The 23,148-nt window shown below is 39.2% G+C and overlaps 1 long non-coding RNA gene across 1 annotated transcript in view; it reads right to left on the reverse strand.

Annotated features, from left to right (window-relative positions):
• Positions 1–1,361: 1,361 nt before the first annotated feature.
• Positions 1,362–23,148, reverse strand: part of LOC103181688 — a 55,135-nt gene continuing 33,348 nt past the window's right edge. The window contains exon 3 of the long non-coding RNA XR_488228.2: positions 1,362–1,809. This is a non-coding gene — a long non-coding RNA (uncharacterized LOC103181688). The remainder of the gene's footprint in view (positions 1,810–23,148) is intronic.

Here is a 23,148-nt window from a genome sequence, read left to right on the forward strand (position 1 = left end):
TCAAATTAAAATCACAATGCGGACTTAGACATGGCAAATCAAATCCAATATATTAATTTACCATAATTATCACAATATTGAATATGACTTTATAATGTAGTGTAAATTATTTTTAATTGTAAATTACGCGTAATGGGAATTACAATATTGAATTCCACCCAAGATGTGCGTCTGTGTATGTAATGATGGTCACGGTATTGAAATGACAAAGTTCACTCCTGAAATGTACACTCCCTTGTTTTGACTGGATGCAATGGCTGTTTCCCTGCCATGTTTCACAGCTGAGGTGCCTAATTGTCAGCTCCTTCAGCAGACACTAATCAAGCAATTTCCCCATCCCAGCCCCATCAAATTGCTCTTTAGCTGTTGAACTGTGGAGTTTTGCTCCTCTTTTCTCATGCTAATCACGGCCATTCATGCGCTCAATGTGAGGCTATTTGTAGTGGAATAAATACCCTTGTTTGCCTGCCGCATGATTAATTGATATTGTTGTATGGCTTTTGTTTGTGCTACCGGGAGCTGAAAGGCAGCACATATTGTATGTGACGAAGAGAGACAGAAACATCATTTCACCGCTGGGGTCGCCAAAAGGTCGAGGAAGGTACCAATTGCATTATTCATCGTATTCATTTTTCCTCATTAAAAATATGATGAAAGCTTAAAATAGGAGGCTGGAGGTTTTATTGACCAGTCCCTTCAGCCACATAGAAACAGCCTGATCACACACATTTAGACAGCTGCAGCTTTCTGCAAGCCTCTTGTTTGGATTTTTTTTGTCTTTGTTGCCAACACTAAAGCTATCTAAAGCTGCATATGTCTGAAGAACTGTATTTCTCATCTGTTATAAATTAATATGGTAATACCAGCGACTAGTATTGCTTCTGATGCTTTAAATTTTTTTCTTCCTGAATTACAAAAAAGAAACTCTCCTCTTCCTGTGCAGAGAGGTAATTGATATGCTGCATCAGAGGTCAGGATTTGCATAAGAATTAAGTGCAGTAAATTAATTTAATATTCTACGCACATCTACAATTATTCCTGCAGACCTTTGTCTCCCTGTTTTGGAGATAGAGGTTCAGCTGCTCTTCAGCCAAACAACATCTGTGCAGTTAATAATTTGATAAACAGCTAATACAAATAGTTTCTGAATTATCTGGCTACCCAGGGACCAGTCAGCGAGACTTGCAACATTTGGCACAGTGTTTTATGTGGAGCTGGTTTTATCTGGGTATTGACGAAATCCATTCGCCACAACCTTGGATTCAGTCATTCGTTTGATTCAGATAACACAGCGAGAGCAACCACAAGGATCATTTGTTTATTGGGGTTAGGCGCACACGTTTTCTACACATAATGGGAAAGTTTCAGTAATCAATACATAACATGAATCAATTCTATAAGTCTCTTATTTACCCAATTTAACTGTAATCGAGGTGTACTTGATACATACGTTGCATCTTTGAGGAAAACATTAGCTGCCTTTAAATGTATTTATAACCTGTTCAGTATTCATTTCACCAACTGAAGATGGTTCAAGCGAAAACTACATTATGTAATTTTATTGAAATACAGTTTTTGTACTATGCATCGTTTTTATACACTATCACAAGCCTAAAGAAAAATTCAGAGCGAACTAATATAATGTTTATCAAACTCTATTCACCTTAATCGAGCAAAGGACCCGTTTTAGCGACTCTGGTTTTGACTCCTCACAGAGGTTATTGGGGAGTTCAACAAGTAAACTCGAGGCCCTGTTTCAGGTTTGTTTTTTCTGCCATTTGTCCAACAATCCCTTGTCTTTTTAAGCATCTAGTGGGGAGAAAACAAGAGTCATAGAGTTAAGGAGGAAAAAAATATTTATTTGGAATAAATGGTTCATATTCAAATATAATTATCTTTTAAAAACTACCGTATATCATAGATGGGTTATTTCAGGAATTAGGGGAAGACACACCAGATTTTTCTTGATTCTAATTCCCTCCTAGATGTGCCGATAGGGTAAATGCATTACTGCAGCTTTCTTGGTGTGTTTTGCATATTTGATAGGAAGATATAACAGTTGTTCTATGTATTTACCAAGAGGAGGAGTTACTCTGTGTAAAACAAGCAGATTATCTGGTTATCATTGAAAGTTCTGACATGCCCGTTAGACAGAAACCTTGCAGCAAGCTATTTTAGTAAGTGATTAAGAATGCTTTAACGTATTAGCAACGAGCTGATTTGTGCAAGTCTTCCTTGTCATTGCCTCCATGTTGGCTATAGGCGTACAGTTCCAGCGTAAAATCGATTTAAACTCATACAATTAGGTAAACCCAGGTGACGAGTTTTAAAAAAAAAGAGCAATCCAGTCCTATATGAGTTTCACCCACAATAACTGATGTGTATAATCTTTCAGAGGTGGCGCACATATAGTTTGGTTAATACACGAAGTGTAAATCTGACTTACCCATTAGATTGCTCGTTCATATGCATTATAGTGTCCATTTACCTGTGATAACTTGTGCGTATGGGGGGGTTAGGGTTAACCTTTAAACAATCTTGACCCTAACAATTTCGGGAGAACAGCGACATTTAACAAGGGAATATGGTGACCTCGTACAAAGTTAAAGTTCTCACTTAAAGAAACTTGTTTGATCGCAGCAAATACGCTGGTTGTTTTATTTTCTAAAACACAGTATGTAATCATATTTCACTTAAAAGTCGAGGCCGTCCAAAGGAAGTCCAGGGAGAATAATCCGTGCAATACAAATTAGGCTGTACTTTTCCTAATCTAATTGCCAAAGCATTGGAAGTTTCTATCACACGAAATTGGTACCTTTCGGGCACTGAACAATCAAAGGGGGCGAGAGGCAGCCCGCACCAAGATTGAAAGAAAAAGCATATATACAAAGTGACAGCATTTCATTTACTAGACACCAAGGATATTGTATGCCCTTGAAATTAAGTGTTGCAGTGACCTGATTCTTTTTTAATGAGATAGAATGCACACGCAGAGTGTGTTTCCTGACGCCAAATGTGTAAGCGACGGGAAATTAGAAATGCTGCCATCTCCACTTGGGGTATTTTAGTGGATTGGACACCAATCCATATGGAAAGGTCCTTGAAAAAAAAGTGCTCGCTCTTTATTATGCTAACCGATTACATTACGGCTGATGAATACTCCATAGTTCGTGCCTTTAATTTACAAAATCAGGTTTCTTTAAGTTATTCAAGATAATTTTTTTCACATAAATAGGAAAGCTTTTGATGGATTTGGTGTATGTTAGTCATTCTCCAGGTGTGGGACCTGGGTTTCTGATCTCTTCGGTCAAATTGCTGTTTGGTTTCATACATATTGTAGATATAATAATTAGCCACCAATCGGAAATACGAAGCATATATACCAGCTCTATGTTTGACACAAATTAAAGTAATGACAGATTTTTTTAAAATCAACTTAGTGCTGAGAAACATCGCCACAATATACTGCTGTAGCTCTAGAATGTATCTATCTATCATTGTAGGAAATAAAATACCGACCAAATGTAGTGATCACAGAATCTAAAACTTTTGATACGTGATCGGGAAGAAGATAGCAACCTACCGACTTCATCTAAATTTCGTTATTTTATTTCCTAAAGTTAGTCATCAGAAGTTTTGAACACACCTATTTTATCCATTAAATTCTTTTTCCTCAATACTATGAACACACTTTTTTTCTTTACGTTTTCACTTTCACGTTTCCAAAGAGAAATCCGCAGTAAGCATTAAGTTAACTAGTGAATCACACTCAAAGAGGGGAAATAAACTGCAATCTAAGAGCTGTTCAAACACCAGCAGTATTTCAACACACACTCACCCCATCCTGCCCCTAACGCTCTCTACAATTAGGTAATGTCGGTGTGCCCCTCCTGGGAGCATTGCATTCACACACGTGAAACCCTCAAGCTGGCTTCTGTACTATTAAAAATGGTGATGCATTCCTGCATAGACCAGACTGATCAAAACAATACTCAAAGGGAAATGGCACCATATGCATCAACGCATAATAATACTTAAAGCGATAAAGCGCTACGAGACACTTCCCCACGTGCTTATATAAACGCAAGTTGCTGCTGTTGCAATGTGCAATTCAAGTTTGATTCATTTATTATATGAACCTTCCAATGCATTTCAAAAACGTCATAACCACATAAAATTAACATTAAAAAAGAATTACATCAAGTACACCCTTCTTGTCCTTGCTCCAAGGTGCTAAAAGAACAAATCTGCCAAACTGGGAACTAAGTTCAGTCGGGATACAACTGAGTTTTTTCTTTTCAGCTGAGTGTCTGACATGTGCAGAAACCCATCACCAGGCTTAACAATATCCAAACCAAACTGAGAGTTCTGTGCACTCCACCTACATATGGACATTCCTAGATGGAGCATTCACAAATGACACCATTCATATCAAACAACCATTGGGTGGGTGGATGCTTTGACATTCCCACACCAGCAAAGGTATGAGCCGACAGCTGACAGCACATACACATTAGAAGGTGCAATAACATAACTTCAATCGACTGAAAGAACACTGGAAGCTCTGTTGAAGGAGAGAATTATAAAAGATCAAACTGCTAGTCAAAGAAAACCTTTTATCAGCGCATACTAGTAAATTACTGACAAGGCTTTATTTTCAAGAGTTACTAGATTACCATTAAACTATAAAATTATCTATATTCCTGTTATCAATTCAAGACTTTTAAGTTTAGTTTGAAAAGCTTGATTTTTGTTACGTACACAATTGTCCGTATGGGGTTTGCTCGCAAAAACACGCAGTTGCTGCACTTTACAGTACCCTGTAGTTACCGATATCCTCCCGGTGAGATGGGTGCTAATACACAAAATGCAAGGATATTACTATTACAGATAAACAATTTCATTTCTCCCTGTTTCCCTTGTTTCCAAATTTGCATGGTTCACATTAGCTTTTATAATATTTGTACTCTTCGGAAGGCGCAGCTACTCTTCCCTGACAGTTCTGTACTGGATTAGCACAAATTTAAAGTAATAGTAAAAAAAGGACACGGGGAGGATAAAGCGAGAGACATAGGTTGCTTTGCCCATTGTTTGATGATCTTCCTTCTGCCACAAGATAATCGCTTGCATTCTGGCATTTTATTCAGTTCCTCTTAATCCTAAATCCTGGTAACCTATGAACAGGGCTTTTATATATTCCTCTGAATTGTGCCATTTCAGTTTTATTTTTCTCAGAGTGCAAGAAATGCACTTGCTGCTAAGTGCATGTCACTTGGGTCTGATTTGTTTTATTTGCAAAATCTCAAAGTCACACGCTGGCAACGTTCAAACAAAGGTTGGCAAGCAAAATGTTTTGCTAACTTGCCTTTTTTGAAGTTTTCCAGCTTGCACGATTCACCATTACACCAAGTTCACAATCTAATATTTGCAAACTGGAGTTGTAACTAATCCAGCTAGAAAATATGAGACGTTGGTACCAATCAATGTTTAGTCCAGGATTTCCCCATTATAAATCTTATCATCATATCTACTACCCACAGGGGCAAGAGAGCTGCACTGTCTAGCAAGCCTCCCATTTTTTAGCTTGGAACATCCTACCCTTTAGGGGTTTGGCTTGCAGATTGAACTGCCCCCAATGATCGGCTACCTCTCCAAGTTCTGCCAATAAACTGACAAGTGGCAAGAGAATTGGATCCCAGTCATTGAAAGTGAAAGAAAGTATCGTCAAATAAAATGTACGCACTAGTCTAATGGCTCCAGTTTCATATATTCAAATGAATGAATCTATTAGCCGACCCCCCACCACCATTACAAACACATCTCTAATGTAAGATAGCAAGCATAGCTTCCTATCAATTGCATTTGTTTTTACAATGTTGGTGTGCTTCTATCAACTAAAATCCTAAAAGTGCAAATTGTTTACACAGCATGATATTTGGAAAAATCAGGTTTTATTGGTACTATACACCGATTGTAAAGATACTACTTCAAAACTTTATGACCCTCAGCGAGAGGTATAGTAAACCCAATGTTTCTTCCTATTTGCCCTTCAAAGTCATATACCCTGATGGGTAACTGCAATAAAATGACTGTCATCTTTCCTAAACAAATGCCATTTTAAAATCTGTGATTGCTCTTTATAATGTATCCACTTAAGAACTGATAGAGTAAAATTGTCTGAATCTGGCCTCTGTCAGGTTTGAAACCTATGATTCGTGCTGTGCATGGAGCATTTTACCAGTATGTCACCAAACTGATTTTTTTACTTGATAGTTTAGTAAACCATTTAGTTGACATATCCAATGTCTGCTCAAGGGACCTTTAAGCTTACTATCATTTGCACATCTCAGCTGCAATGGTGACTTTGTGAGGAGTGTTACTTGTAAGGACTAAGACGATGTGCAATGTCAGATGTATGACAATAGCACACTGCGCTTCACTTTCACAATTGCTTCTTATTGACTTCATTGCTGGAGACCCTAAAAAAATTCATTATTTTCTGAATATCATTGTTGAACCGTATCAACCATCAGGCTGTTGTTTCATGTTGAAACTGCATGCAAAAAAAAATTATTGCAGCATGTGCTTAGTTTCAAACATTATGTTATTGCAGTTTGATATTTTTTCAGAAGAAGAAAGTTGAGGCCCAAAATTTCACCCAGACTCAGCTCGTAAGGCCATTTTCACCTGAAATTAAAGATTACACAAAATTGTGGAAAAGTCTTAAAATCAGTGTCAACTTAGTTGGTTGTGTTTAAAGTGTTATGGACTTGTAAATTACGGCTGAATTTAATTCCGTGGAATTCTTAATTTTAAGAATTTTAAGACTTATAGGCAAAGGCTGATGACATTTTAGGCCTATAATGCATACAAATTTATAAGTTTGAAAAATAAAAGAACCATTTTTTAAAAAAATACATAAATTTAAGAAGTGTTTAGTGAATTTTATACTCATCAAGGTGTGCGTGTTAGTCCTGGCGAATTGACAACTTTTCCATTTCAGGATCCAGTCAGGTATAACAAAATTAGATGCCGAGATTAGCCCTTCTCTTCTTTTCAGACACAGGGAAACTTCCATGTGTAATGGCATACAATGTGGAACCCTCAGTCTGGTTTGGATATTATTTAAGTTTGGTGATGGGTTTCCGCATGTGTCAGACTCCAGGCTGACCAAAAAAAATCTTTCCAACTACTGTATGTGCCTTAGTCCCAAGTTCAGAAACATTCTGCCTACTACATCCACATGGCATTCTCCACTTGCCACATAAATTCACTGAGATTACTATACCAGTTTAGGGCCATATTAAGGGCAGTCTTGTGCTGAATGGGCACAACCCTAAGTTAAGACTATTCAAATCAATTTCATCGAGGACCACTACTGTCAGCAGACAAATAAGACAGTCAAAGAACAAAAGAGAGTTCCATCTGACTAGTCTGAGCTGAATTCAAACCAAGGTCCCTGAGCTGAAAGTTCACTGTTTAAAGCATTATATCACACAGTTCCTCCTAGAACTAACTTTGCACCAAAAAAGTGGCCAGGTGCAGCACCTATAGAATGGAACAAATTAGCATATAAATGTTACTAAAACTGTACAATTGGGAAAACACCAGGAGATAGGGTTCCCTTTCCAGCAGGCCTATGCATAAGAGGACAATTATCCTATATCATTCCATATTATGCCTTAAGTTACCAGTGCTACTTTTGTCCTTCCCTCCTTGTACAGTAATCAATATCAGATTCCAGGTCACTGGGTTCCACGTGTACATTGTTTAAAGCTAATGTATTCCTGCAATCTTCTATCCCAGTGATCTAAACACAACATTTTGAAACACTGCTGACCGACTTACATATTGTTGGAGATTGCATCTTTGTGACATAATGGAACATGATAAGAGAAGTACCATACTGCATTTCAATCAACATTTTTGTATGCTTCTGAATTTCAATTTCAAGGGATATGGAGAGAGGGTGAGGTGGAATTGAGTTGTGGAATGGCCATGATCTTTGAAAGTTGTAGGACAGGCTTGATGGGCCGAATGGCCTATTCCTGTTCCTATATTACTAAACATGGTCCATGGGTTCAAAGGTACAGTTCCTTGTATATATTCTATATGTTGTGTACAATCAACTGAATCAAGTGATGAGAGCATTTTGGAGTGCAATTCAATTTGCTTTATCATGGGACCACAACAACTCTTGGTCCAAACCAATACAAACAGAAAAATAATCCCGTTTCTATGGCCTGATATTATGGTGCTTATTGTACACACTACTACTATTGTAGGGATGGGCAGAGAAATTCACATTTACTGTTCAAGAAATGCAATAATACAAATAACAGTGTATCCCGTGCGCACTGATGAAATATTTGTACCTATTTCAACAGTATGACAGATTTGTTTCCTCTGTCACTCTATTTGTTATTACGTTGCTGACAGAAGACATTAAAAAAAGGAATTCAATCAGTTATCAATTGGTTAGGGTGATCAAGTTAAAAGGTTATTTCATGGCTGTTTGTGGGACATAGCTATGTGCAAATTTGCTGCCACAGTCGCCTCCAGAATACATTACATTTTACAGTAAATCCAGTGAAGCATATGAGAGGTCCTCACAACTTGAAAGGTGTAATATCAAATGCAAGGATTATTTTAAAGTTTCTGAACACATGTTTTTTAATTAAATAATTACATGAACTAGTTTCTATTTGATCTATTATTGCTCCAACTTGCAGACATTACTTTTTTTGAAACATCACAAGTTTCTGAGCATTAATGCAATAATTTCCTGTCTGCTGCTGGCCATTTTAATGATTGTGCTTCAAATAACATAGTGAAAATGCTTCTCTATCGATTTTTTTGTTGTTGTTTGTATCCTGTTTATTGCTTGTTTCCTAGTAGAAGGTCAGAAACTCCAGTCCATAGGCATTGTCAATGCCACTTCATAACAACTGGCAAGAGGTATTCCTTGTATGATGATAGATCTCATTGTCATTTTCCTCTTTCCCTCTGAGAGGCAGCATACTACATCATGAGGTGCTGTGCCTTTGTATCCCAAAAGAGTAGGCAAAAGTGACCCACTGGAGAGAGGACTTGCAAATAGCAAAAAGCAAATAGATCTGAGTGTCAGCCGAGCCTGAATTGTTTCATTGAGCTCCAAGGTACTTCTACAATTGTTTCCTCACATCACCAATGCAAACACAGCTCTTCATTACTCTGTTCTATTCGAATGACAGAATGCTGGTTAGCAAGTGCTAAGTGGACAACAATCTGTCTTTTTAGATGAACTTTTAGTGCAGTTTGTATTAAGGGAGGGCGCTGTAAGTTTTAAGATGTTAGGTGCTCCGAGACTCCACCCCGCATGAAGGGCGCTTTATAAATGCAAGTTGTTGTTGTTGTAAAGTAGGTGTACAGATCCTGCAGAAAAATATCTAAGAAAGTGAACTAGAAAAGGATTTTGCACCTATCAAGCTTGTTTTGAAGTATCCTTTTCAATATGCATTCTACCCAAAGTTTCTCACTATTCCCTTCCCCACATAAAATTAGTGTAATCTTTTCCCTGAGTATATATGCCTCAGTATAGCAATGCAGAAGAGAAAGCTACTGCCTGCTCCACAGTATTTTCAATTGGGGCTGGAAAAAAATCCAACAGTTCATTCTATGCATGAATGCCTTGGCTCATGAGCAGTGCACCAATATCATGTGTTTGTGTTTTTACCGAAGAGCCACTGACACAATTGGCTCTTTAATAACATTGAAAATGCTTCATTCAAAGTTGCCTGGGAGCTTAGACTGAATCTCGAGGTGTCAGCCCAGTGCAGGTGGCATCCGCTATGTTAAAACATGAATAGGTAGAAATCATATTGCTCCTGAAAACATCTCCCTCCTCCCTCACTGGCGTACCCGAAATTCTGTTTGTTCATTTTGGAATCTGAGGTGGTTGATTTCTTTTTATGATTTTTGGGCCATGCACCAGGCCCTTTTGCTAAATATTAGCAAATAATTATTTGTAGAAAATATATATTTACTAGCTGATTTATTGATTGAGCAGGCTAGGCACAAGGCTGGCTTTGATAAACATATTATGGCCAAAGAGAGTGGAATATCAGTCCTTTTCAGTGACTGAACAAATCAAAATAAATGGAAAATAAATACCTTCCAAAAAAAAGTTAGAGCCTACAGAGTCTGATATAAGGGTGCAACATTTTCAAAATCAAAATCTCTCGTCTTAGATTGAATGGTTGCTGATGGAAAAACATCCTTCAATTTCCACTCTCTGCCACCTGTACTTCAACCCCGTTCCTATAACTATTTTGTTATATTTCCAGCAATCTCCTATCTTAATTTTGGCCACAAGTCACTGTTGATATCTCATTAAGCTCCTTCCTAAAGTCCAAATATACAACACATAACCCCCTATCCACACTTCTGGTTACTTCCTCAGAACATTTGATTCAAATCAATCAGACATGACCTTCCCTTTAAAAAAAACCATGCCATGCAACCCTCATGGGCTCCAACCTTTCTTCAACAATAAAATATACAGCAACAATGTCCATTATTATGACCACACTACAATTGACAGAAGTGTGCCAGCCTGGCTCAGTGGCAGCAGTCTCAAGGGATCAAGCCCAGGACTTGGAATCACATAGTCTAAGAAAGTCTAAGCTGACACTGCAATACAGTGCTCAGGGTGTGTTGCATTGTCGGAAGTGCCGTCCTTTGGATGAGACATTAAATTGAGGTCCCTTCTCTCTGTTCAGATGGATGTTAAAGATCCCATGGCACTTTTCAAAAAGAGAAGGAAATTTTTCTCTGTGTCCTAGCCAACAATTGCCCCAAATAAAATTCACTTCACAGTTGTTTGTGGGACATTGCTGTGTGCAAAATTGTGCAAAATAGGTTGGAGGACGAGGAATGTTCAGTAGCCCTGAGCTTTTGAAACAAAATAAATAGGTGGAAAGTGCTTTGAGACATCTCGGCAACGTGATAAGGTGCTATATCAAATCCAAAGATTATTATGAACAACAACAGCATTCCATTTATAAAGCGCCTTTCACGTCAGGAGGACGTCCCAAGGCGCTGCACAGTTGGGTCATGACCCGAGCAGGGGGGAAATGGTCAGGGTGAGGGGAGGGAAGGGAGGGAGAGAGGAGGGGGGAAATGGTCAGGGTGAGGGGAGGGAAGGGAGGGAGTGAGGAGGGGGAAGAGAGTCGAGAGGGGAGCTGAAGGCTCGGTCAAAGAGAAAGGTTTTGAGACCGGCCTTGAAGGAGGAAAGGGAGGAAGCGGCGAAGGCACTGGGGGATAGAGTTCCAGAGCCTACGGGCTGAGAGGCTGAAGGCCCGACCACCGATGGTAGGGCGATTGGGGCGGGGGACGTGGAGCAGACCGGAGCCGGAGGAACGGAGGGTACGGGCAGGTAGGTAGGGAGATAGTAGGTCGGAGAGGTAGGAGGGAGCAAGGCCGTGAATGGCCTTGTAGGTGAGGATGAGGATCTTGAAATCAAATGAAGACACAAAGTGGCTGAAAACTCACCCATCAATCATAGGTTGGAGGACGAGGAATGTTCAGTAGCCCTGAGCTTTTGAAACAAAATAAATAGGTGGAAAGTTAGGCTGATGGAGCTTGCAGAGGTCAGGTGGGGTAAGAGCTTGGAGGGATTTGAAAGTCAGAATGAGAATCTCCCAGTTGAAATGTATAAGCAGCATCCTAATCCAGTGTATGTTTTTAATTGTGTTTTATCACATGAAAATATCTCAAAAGGCAATTACTGTCAAATGGAGTAACTGTTTTTGTAGCCAATTTGGACCAGGAAGGTCCCACTAACAACCATGAGGTGGAGACAAATTAATCTAGTGGATTGTTAACAGGACATCAAAAGAAATTTCCTGTTATTTTGGAATACAGTAGTACCCTGGGATCATTAAAATCTATCTGAAGAACAGGTGGACGGGCTTTGCTTTAACACTTCGTCTGAAAGACGGCCTTTCCGACATTAAACCATTCCTCCAGTCCTGCACCCTGGAGTGTCTGCCTAAAGTGAGATTTAACATAACCTTTAATCCCACTGGTTCTAGGTACTCCACCACTTTGCTTCAATATAACAAGAAGGATTTTAGTTTTGTTTGAATTTGATTTTTGCAAATATTTGACAGAATAAACTTTGCATTTTTTTTCATGTACCGCATTGTGAAGAAGGAATTCAGTATTCCAAAGCTGTCTCATGGACCACAAAGATTGAACAGCTGAGAGAGCAGGATAAACATCACGCAAGATGTGCAGCAATATTCACGTAGAGTATTAATAATATACAATGTATATTGATTGCTGGTGGGGTAGGAATCAATGTTGGCAATAGAAAGCGCTTTCTCAAACCTGATAATAAACCTTGTGCTTAGGAGATGATTGAGCAATAACCCTCTGCCTGCTAGCAGTGGCGGCGACAATGACTTACACATTGGCAAGCTAATGGATGATTTCACAGGCAGCATTTATAGGTTCCAGTAATGGGTCTATGTTGATGCAGGGCAGCAGACCTGGTTAAAGATCAGGACAAATAGTCACATATCGGATAACATCTAATTGGCAGGTCGCAGACAAATGAGTGTGGCCTTGGCCCATCTGAAAGGGGTTTTTACATGATAAAGACACTTGTAAACAATTCACTCACCGAACATGGGAATAATATGTAGATCCTGCATGTAATGAGGTGTTCCTGGAATCAATAGACTAGTCATGAAGAATGGGTAGCAAGGTCACAGCCTGCCTTTTTGATGACCTTTCCTATCCAGTAAGGACATCATACAGTCTGAAGAGGACTTTTCTCATATTCCAGGAGGCTCTGAGTGTCAGAACTTTCATTTGCGGCAAGCAAATGATCAGCCAGGCTCCGCATGCTAATGAACACAAAGCTATTTTCCACCTTTTTTATCTGCACATTATGCTCTTGACTTTGGAGAAGGTGGGAATTAGGTTGGACCCCGGTGTCAGACTGGCTGATGGTTTGGCTGAGGAATGCTGGTAATTGAAGCTGATGATTGATGCAGAACAGGTCTGAATTTGGAAATAAACAGTTTCAAGCACCGTATGTCATGTTTGCAGACAAGACTGAGTGAATGGAAATGAATTCGGCTTCTCGGGCTAAAGAGAGTTTCACAGCTGGAACAAATGTTTTTTTTCTGGAAACAAATATGCTCGCAGCAACACGAGATATTAAAAATGCCAATATGTTAATATTAGTTAAAAATAAACTAAATTACCCTCTAATACTACGTAAATATATATATGCACAATTTCCAATTCTTCAGAACACTGCTAATGTGTTTTTTTTATGAATTTGCAGTACTTATGCATCAGGTAACTATTCTGCCTAAACATGCAGCCTCTTTATGCCTAGCTTGTTAGGCAGTAACAATTTTTATGTAACCGAAATAAGCATTTATGAGAAACGCATTAGGGTTTCTGCAATTATTTTCTAAAATAATAAGAAAATTTGGCCCCAGTACCTGAAGACAAGTCACAAAATTAAATCCCCTTTTCCCCCAAATGTCTATTGCAATCCTATAAAAATCCTGCCAGTGAACCAGTACATGTTAGATACCTCACAAGACAGCCTCAAGGAATGATCAAGATGATTTTTTTAGATTAAAAATTCTTTTGTTTTCATAAAAATAAAAAAGTTCTAATTAGCTCTGCAACATACATAATTATTGGTCCATGCACAGCTAAAATAATAATAATCCTTGTATTTGATATGGCACCTATTTTTTCTTTGAAACACAAGTGCCACTATTTGCCTCAAAGGTTTGAATGTGAGAATAAGAAAAGTGCCTTGGGCCCCATTAACCACACACCTATAAATTTGCAAAATCAGCTGTTTCCCTTTTGTATTCATTTCTTTCTTTTGTTTTTCCTTTACGTCTTTCTTCCTTTTTGCCTTTTTACCTCTTTTTCCTCTTTTTATTGAGTTTTGGTAGTGCAGAAGTTTTGTCTTACTTCCTCACCTTGGTTTTTCAATGTGCTGTGCCATGTAGCGTTAGAATACAATTCAAACCCAGTATTCCTGACCTCACAGAAAATAGAAAGGGAGAGAAGGGATATGAGGAATCAAATAATTCAGATCTGCTCTTCTGCAGTATATAGCAGATTGCTTCCTAAAAACATTGGAAGTGGATTTGGAGTGCATTCCATTCCAGAACTGCACTAGGATAGGTGTGGGAACGGATCAAAGAGCAGCCAAACCTAAGGAAGGGTAGTAAGGTTTCACTTTGTTTCTAAAGTTGCCCTGAAATGCATTACTTGGTCTGTGCAGCCATACTTTGTAATGGTGAATAAGCTCAGCTCCCTTGTGTAATTCAAAGCTTAATTCATTTCCAGTTTATTGGTAGCTCTGCGTGCGGATGGAAATGATGAAGGGATGCTTGACTAATGATCTATGAAAATACGTGTATGCATCTGAGTAGTTTCATTTATTAAAACGTTAAAGAAAGGAGTGACAGTGCAGGAAAATGTAATATTTTGAGTCACTTTGGAGGCAGTAAAGTGTCAGCAATGATTCCATGATAACCTAATCAGTTAAGATTTTTATCTTAAGTGAGAATGAATCCCAAAACAATAAAATCTCCTCCTAAATTACTTTATATTGGCAAATCCCTCCTGTTTCGCAAATCCTTTTTTTCTCAAACAAGATCTAATTTTACAGTTCATCATTGGAACAACACTTCACACATCAATCTCAATATAGCTACCATAATATGTATTTTTTACATTGACAAAAGTATGGCAATATCAATATTTAAGGGTTGGATTAATTGTATTATAACACATATATGAAAGGGAGGTGCAGCCTAAATTGCTTCTTAATGCTAAATAGCAAAGAAGCATCTCTCAGTCATTTACTGATCATTCTATGCTAGAATTCTGATAAAAGCCATATGACTCCAATTTATGAGACTGGCATGGGAAAGATTGAGACATTGCCTTCTGAATATGAAAGGGTGAAATCTCTATTCCCTTACAATTACATGGCATAATGTTCAGAATATCAATGCTGTGCCTCTCACAAGTCACATCTAATAGAAGATGCATTGGTCATCATTGAAATACAAGTGAAGAAATATCAATGAGGTTGAGAACTGAAAAGTGTGTTATTAAAATAAAAGGAAAATCAATATTAACACTGGTCTGATGACCCAAGACTAAACTGATCATCAACAACAACAACAAAAATACATTTGTATAGGGCCTTTCACAGCAGGAGGATGTCCCAAGGCACTGGACAGTCAGTGCTTTGGACCTCGGGATTGGAGAGGGCAGGGGGAAAGCAGGGTGATCGAAAGCACAGTCAAAGAGGAAGGTCTTGAGATGGGTCTTGAAGGAGACGAGCAAGGGGGTGACGTGGAGGGACTGTGGGATGGAGTTCCAGAGAGTGGGGGCAGAGTGGCAGAAGGCCTGCCCACCAATGGTGGGGCGAGCAAGGCTGGGGACGTGATGTAGGCTGGAGCCATTGAGCGCAAGTTGGTAAGGGGTTAGTAGGTCACAGAGGTAGGGGGTAGAAAGACCATTGAGGGCTTTGAAGGTGAGGACCAGGATCTTGAACTGTATCCTCTGTGTGTTGGGAAGCCAGTGGAGTCGGGCGAGGATGGGGGTGAAAGGTCATGGAGCCTGGTGCGGGAAACGACACAGGCTGCAGAATTCTGGATGATCTGCACCCTATGGAGGGAGAAGTTGGGGAGGCCGACAAGCAGGGAGTTTGCATAGTCAAGCCTGGTGTTATGTATGCGTGCATGAGGGTTTCGGGGACCTGCGGAGTGAGACAGAGGCGGAGCCGGGCATGTTGTGGAGGTGGGGGAAGGCAGAGCGGGTCATGGCACAGATGTGGAGTGGAAAGGATAGATGAGAGTCGAACAAGACGCCAAGGTTCTGGACTGGCTTAGCAAGATGGAGTGTGCAACCATGGATGGTGATGCTGTCAGCTCCTGAGGTGTGGAGGCACTGAGGGGAGTCAATCAGGAAGTCCTCAGTCTTGCTGACGTTCAACTGAAGAAAGTTAGCTCTCATCTTGACAGAGATTCTGTCAGGACAGCAGTGGGCCTAGTCAAAGGTGGAGGCAGAGGTGCAGTTGGATGTTGTCCGCATACATGTGAAAGTTGACCCCATGTCTGTGGATGATGCCACCAAGAGGGAGCATATAGATATTGAAGAGGAGGGGACCAAGGATAGAGCCCTGAGGAATGCCGCACGAGGCGGTCTGGGGGCTAGAGGAGAAATTGTTTGTGGAGATGAAGTGGAGGCAATGTGAAAAGTACGATCTTAACCATTCAAGGACAGAGCCGTGAAGGTTGCGGTGAGAGGAGTACGAGGAGGCAGAGGGAACCCTAGTTGCAGGTGGACAGAATGTCATTTGTCACTTTGACCAGGGCTGTTTCTCTGGGCATGATCAATGGACCGTTGACAGTGATATAGTGGTACCAACCATTTCCAATGTTAAAAACATTTGTAAATAAATGCACGCTATAGCACCTTATACATTGAAAGACTTCAAAGTACTTTGCAGTAATCACTGTTAAAAATAGTGACTGTTATAAGCAAACATGGCAGTCATGTTGCACACAGCAAAGTCTCACAAACAGCCATAAGATAAATGGCCAATATTATCTGGAGGTTGACCAAGACACAACTAGAAAAAAGTCCCTTCTCTTTGCCAATAGTGTCATAGGATCTTTAATATCAATTTAAGAATAGTAAATGGGGCATTGGTTTCATGTCTCACCAGAAGGACAACACCCCTCACAATTCTAATACTGCACAAAGTTGTCAATCTAGTGTATCCCCTGCCCAAACAGCACTTACACAAGCAGACACCATTCACTCTGTGGACCATTAGTGAAGGAGGGAAAGAAACAGAAAAAAAATGAGAGGTATAGATATTGCAGATATGCAAAAGAAAATATTTATTCATAGTGTATGATTGTTAATATGTATCCTGTTTATTACTATTAATAATAATCCTTGTATTTTATAATAGTGACTTTCACGATAGGAGGATGTTTTAAAGTGTTTCACAGGATTTTCTGTAAAGTGTTACTATGTATATTAAAGGGGAACATGGCAACCAATTTGCAAACAACAATATCCCACAAACAGCCACGAAGTGAATGATCAATTTTATTTGAGGGACTGTTGGCCAGGACACCAGGAAAAACTCCCTTTTCTTTCCAAAAGGTAGAATGGGATTTTTAACATCCATCTCTTTGATGGTAATGTTTGTCTGAAGGCAATGTTTGCCTTGCTACAGCATTTGGTTCAGTGAAATGACAGAATATTCTGCCCATCACTGAGCTGTGGTATTAAGAGGCAGTTTGCGATTATCACAAACTATGCTGTCTTTGTATTTTATTGACCTGAAATCAAACCGAGTGAGGTTTTAATTTTACTTCCTCTAGTTCTTGACCAAGCAGGCTTATGTGCTGTACATTCAAAATCATATTGGTCATTAAAATGGCAACACTCAGTTTCACAAGACAGGTGATTCAGTTCTTTTTAGATTTCCTGCACCTGAAAATGGTATGAATATCCTTCCCTCACCTCATTCAAGGCATCTCTCAAAAAATGCACTTCTTTGACTGGGCTTTTGGTCGTGGAGCCCTTCTCAAACCCCTCAGTGCCCACCTACCAGCTCAGGTACCCATCTAGCATTGTCAAGTGCTTTGAGATGTCTTACTGATGTGGAACACACTTGCTAAATATAAATTGCATTGTATTGAATAAATCAGAAACATCTTTTTACATTTTCAAACAAAATGTGCAAGCTTGCATAAGGTGGCGGTCTAAATACCCAATACTTGGTGCAGTTTACAGCGTCTCTTTGTTTTGAAATCCTGGTGGTGGCTGTTTTCCTGCAGCTCACTGACTTTTGTTTCATCTACTAATCTCACCATTTTGTGGCCATGTAGCCTTAATTTCAAAAGCATGAAAATACCGATTAAATATTTATCCAGCTCCTAGCTCTTTGATACTTGCATCTCGATTATGCAAAGATGAAGATATAATTTACACTATTATTTTAAGTACATGGAAAAATTCTAGTTTTAAAACCAGAAGATGATTCATTTTAGTTTTAATTTAAGAGTTTACGGTGGTTTTGAATGCAAATGTGTCTTCTTGTATGAACATTACTCAGAACAAAAGAGACAGACCGTCTTTGGTCCTGACTATTCTGTGCATTAAACCACTTAATGATTGAAAACATTTCTAACTGTGCCCTTCTCTATGCTAATACAATCAGTAAATTATGCAGTATATTTATGTTTCTCTTCAACAGAACAGCCTGATGACACATATTGACCATTTGCATTTCATACTGATGAGGGTCTGTTAATTCTGTAGAATGTAATTAGTTATTATGTAATATTCATGCTCTCACAACTGTGATTAATGTCCAGCATTGAAGAGAGATGGTTCTTACTGAATTAGAGAATGATTAGAGGATGGCAAACCTACTTAATCCTAAATATGCTAATTACCACTATATGCACTTCGACTGGGTTTTAAACAGTGGTTAAAAGCACTAGTAGCCTCACAATGCTGCTTGTGTTGTCAGTGCACCAGAGTGCAAATTGCCTGCAATGGGCTTCCTCTGAAAAGGTAAGTCTAATTAGTTAGTATAACGTGTTTGGAAGTAGAAATATTGAACAGTCTAATGGGAGTTAGATTTATTGTAATAGTGAGTGGATCAAGTAAGAAACACTTAACTGCAGAATGAGAGTACACTCTCTGGATATGATATCCACTCTTATTAGGGCTGTTTGCTTATATTCTCAACCCACATCATTCCTGTGTATTGATGGGCCTGATCAGTTAATTAGAAGCCCCTGTTCAGTTGTCACTTACAGTCAAGGGCAGTTCAGCTGAAGTTCAGAGCAGCACCTCAGATTCATTAACTCCTTCACAAGGATGAAAAAAAACTTTTGAGCTGCATGGAGCCCATTCTCAAACCATTGCACAGAAGTGAAAGGTCACAGCTCTAAATTGTGGCCATAAATTTGATACCCAGTCAAGCTCAGGTAAAATGTCAGTATAGATATTATTCCCCAGCATTAAATTGAATACCTAAGCTTTACCCAGCTAAATAGCAAAGGCTGCCAGGAGCAAGCATAAAATAGTATACAATCTACATTAATATGGCTCCTTTCACATCAGGAAAATGTCCTAAAGTGTTTTACACTTTGCTGGGTACCCAATCTGGTTGTGGGAGCCAAGTGGGTTGAGGAAGGAAATGGAGAAGTCAGGCCTGAAATCTAAAACTTAACATTATTTTAATATGTAGTTATGATAGAAATAAATGCCTAGGAGAGGGGGCAGTCTCTCCATTCCAGGGTGATGATGGAATCTGCTATGGGCCTAAATTAAAGGTTGGGCTCATAGCCCATGGACGGGCCATGTTCAAACAGTTGTCTCCCTCTGACTATTGCCTCACTCAAATCAGTTCACTCAACACTGACCTGAGCTCTATTAATACTGTGCTATGTATTGCCCATACCCACTGAGACATTCAGGAAGGTTTTTTGTATCTTGTTGGGCAGTTGCAAGGATTTCCAATACTAACTGTTGAGTTAACTGTGCAGTTGGGCTGGTATTCTGTGCATTTGAGCTCAAAACAAAGTATCAACTCTGGCAATCATTGGTCTGCAAAGATGGTGGCCATGAATGACACACGTTGCACAAGCTCTGGTTCTCAAATTTCTTTTGCAGCTGGCATTAAATCTGTAGCTCTCAGATCAGGGGCTTGCAAAGCCATATTGAAGGACAGCAACTTGACTTGAATAAATTGATATTCTCTAAAGCAGCAACTATAAGCCTGAGCAGGACTTTGTGTTTTGAAGGTGAACATGGAAGCAAGCCAATTTGCGCACTGCAATGTCCCAGAAGCACCCATAAAGTGAATGGCCAATTCCATCTGGGGATTATAGGCCAGAACTCCCTTCTCATTTTGAATCATGCAATGGGATCTTTAACATCCACTGGAACAGTTACATGGGTCCTCAGTTTAATATTTCATCCAAAGGACAACACCTGGATTGCACTGGAGTGCCAGCCTAAACTGGGATTTGAATCGACAAACCGCTGACTCAGAGGTGAAAATTTTGCGAACCCAGCCAGACTGAAACCTTCATTTCTAAATTAAGCACGATTCATTGCCCAAACATTAAATATTGTAGATCCTTTGCATGCCAATTACATTTCACACTCTAACAGCTTCTTAAAGGATAATATTTAGTTCAATAGGATTTTTTATTTAAATTTAGTTGCAGCAGCAGTCATCAAATGGGCTGAGGTACAGTGTAACAAATTTGTGATATTACTTCCCTAATCTGTTTACAGAAATCCTAATAGAAATATAATATTTCACAGCAAACAAGGTCTATAATTACCAAGATTCAATAAAGTATATATGACACCTGCTAAATTCAATACTTTTTTATAAATGGATATTTGTATCATTTATTTTATCTGTCTATTATCTCTGCCTGTGAATACACAATCACAGGATTAACAGTAGCCTATGAAGAGTTTTGAGACCTTTCGACTTGATAGGCACTGCATCAAATAAAAGTATTGATTAATTTTCCATGTGTATTTTCTGCTTTTGAAATGTACTCATTTACGTTTTTAGCTCGAGCTCTATCTGTCACAATTTGATCACGCTTTTGGTCATCTTTCCTTTCCCCAAACCCTTCAGCTCCCACCCTCAGTTTGGGTGCCCAGCCAGTACTATTAAGTGCTGTGGGATGTCCTCCCGATATCAAATGCACAATATAAATTAAAAATGTTACTGATTGCCATAAGAACAGGAAGTCTGATTTGACCTCTAATCTCAGTTTTTCTTCATAAGGGACACAAACTACCAGTTCTGAACCACTACTGAGCTCAAGGAAAGGTTGGATTCTAGTGCTGAAATGAAGAGATATAAACATTAAAACATAGGTTTGTCCTTCAGTTTTCCAGCATAATTCATAATTGTTGTCTCTGCACGGAATACCACTGCATGTAGTTTTACCTGAGGATTTTGATGGCAGAAATCTTCAGGTTTGATCTTTGGTTCACTGGCAGGATCTTTGTGGTTCAATCACTCATTCCAAAATTCTCATTCCCTGTTATCCTTCAAACCAAACAATCATGGCCCTCACTATAGCAATTCACGGCTTGGAGGGTACTTCAGTCCCATCTGGGTTTGGCATAGTCTGTTGCTAGATGTGTGCCTGCATTTATTATTCATATTTTTGTAATATTTATTCATGTAGATGCATTTTAATTATGCTATATAATTATGTGAGGAGTCATTTCACTCACTATTCTTTCAAACTAGTGATTGAGGAAAAAGTGAAGTTTGTTACTGCTCTGCTTTCAAACATATTATGTCAAGCAAACTGTTCCATTCAGCACCCTATTTTACTGAACTCTCCAATGTCTCTCCTCCACACTGTTCAAGCATTGTCTGAAAGCAGCAACATGATTCAAAACATGTCTTCAAAAATGGTAGGGCAGCATCCTAGTGTACTGGTGCCCCACTGTGTTAGCAACTTAGATTGGTAAGAACTGGCTCACCATATGGCAAGTGTGTTTATCAATGGCAGGTGCCAAGGAGAAATGAGACATGTCACAACCAGGAAGAATACCTTACTCTTGCTGCTCTTGCTCTTCTCCCACTGGTCGGATGGTTCAAGGATCATGGAAGAAAATGTTGCTAAGCATTTTTCACAGCTAATAACTGTCGAACATTGCAACTGTTTTTGTAGGCAAATGCAGCAGCCATCTGCAGGGGGCAAAATCCCACACACAGCTAACAATAACAACAACTTGCATTTATATAGCGCTCTTCACACAGGGTAGCGTCCTGAAAGCTTAGAAGTGAATGACCAATTTATCTGGAGAATCTGGAGAATTCTTGGGCAGGACTCAATAAGAAACTCTCTCCTCTATTTGAATAGTATCACAGGATCTTTAAGCCCATATGAACAGGGAGCCAGAACCTAGCCTTTACTTAACGTCTCATCAAAAAGCCAACACCTCCAAAAGTGCAGTGCACACCCCACTGTACTGCACTTGACTGACTACCTGGAACATTGGTGGCCAACCTGTGGCCTACAGGCCAGAAGTGGACCACAAGTCTGTGATGATGCAGTCCCCAACGAACATTCGCACAAGTCTAGTTAATTCCATGTTCGATCAGTAGAGTGTTTTCAGTTTTTTCTTGATTTGATTTATGGCATAAATCAAGAAATATTCAATTAAGAATAATTATTTTGTTGGCCAATCATAAAGATTGGCCACCACTGGCCTACACAATGAACTCATATGATATACATTCTCATAATTTTTAAAACATAATCTTGCCGTTGCCAGTCTTTTCTAATTTGACATACAAAGATTTTGCCTGTGTCTGAAAGAAACACTCTATGTCGTTTGAATGAAAGAAGATGTCTTGAACACTTGCTCTGCTGAATAACTTCAATCACACAGTCTTTATTATGGAGTGTAGATACTTCAGAAACCTTGCCTTTGACAATGCTGGTTGCACTGATGAGATTTATTGTTCTAATTCAGCCTTTTTTAAAATACTGCAAGCAAAGCTGAAGGCTCTCACCCTCAAGCAACACCAATGTCAATGTAGCTCTACGTTATATGACTTCATTCATCCTGTGAAGCTTTGTGAGACATCTTACTAACATGATAAGGTGCAATATCAAATGCAAGGATTATTATTGTTATTATCCATTTTGAAACAGCCACAACTTTCAGTTTCAATTGGCTTAACCAGTCTTTCAATAAAGTGTCTCCATTGCTGGCATGCTGCACAATGCAAGAGTTGGTTGCAGTCAGGCTTCAAGATGGTGAGAACTGATTTTCTCACGAAATTAGTCTCCATTGGTGTCCAATAACCTTAACAGGCAGAATGTGAAATTCTTTACTAGGATTCCCACTCCAGCTTCCAGTCAATACTGAAGAAAATAGCTATATTTTGCTAAATGCAGATAAAACTTTATTGGTCTTGTAAAATCCATGCAGTGTACTTTAGGACTGCGCTGGTTTTGATGAGCTTCTTCATTCTTTTTAAAGTAGATTAAACTGGAGCTCAAAAAGGAAACTCAG

The sequence above is a fragment of the Callorhinchus milii genome, unplaced genomic scaffold, assembly GCF_018977255.1.
Source record: "Callorhinchus milii isolate IMCB2004 unplaced genomic scaffold, IMCB_Cmil_1.0 Scaffold3, whole genome shotgun sequence".
Lineage (NCBI taxonomy): Eukaryota > Metazoa > Chordata > Chondrichthyes > Chimaeriformes > Callorhinchidae > Callorhinchus > Callorhinchus milii.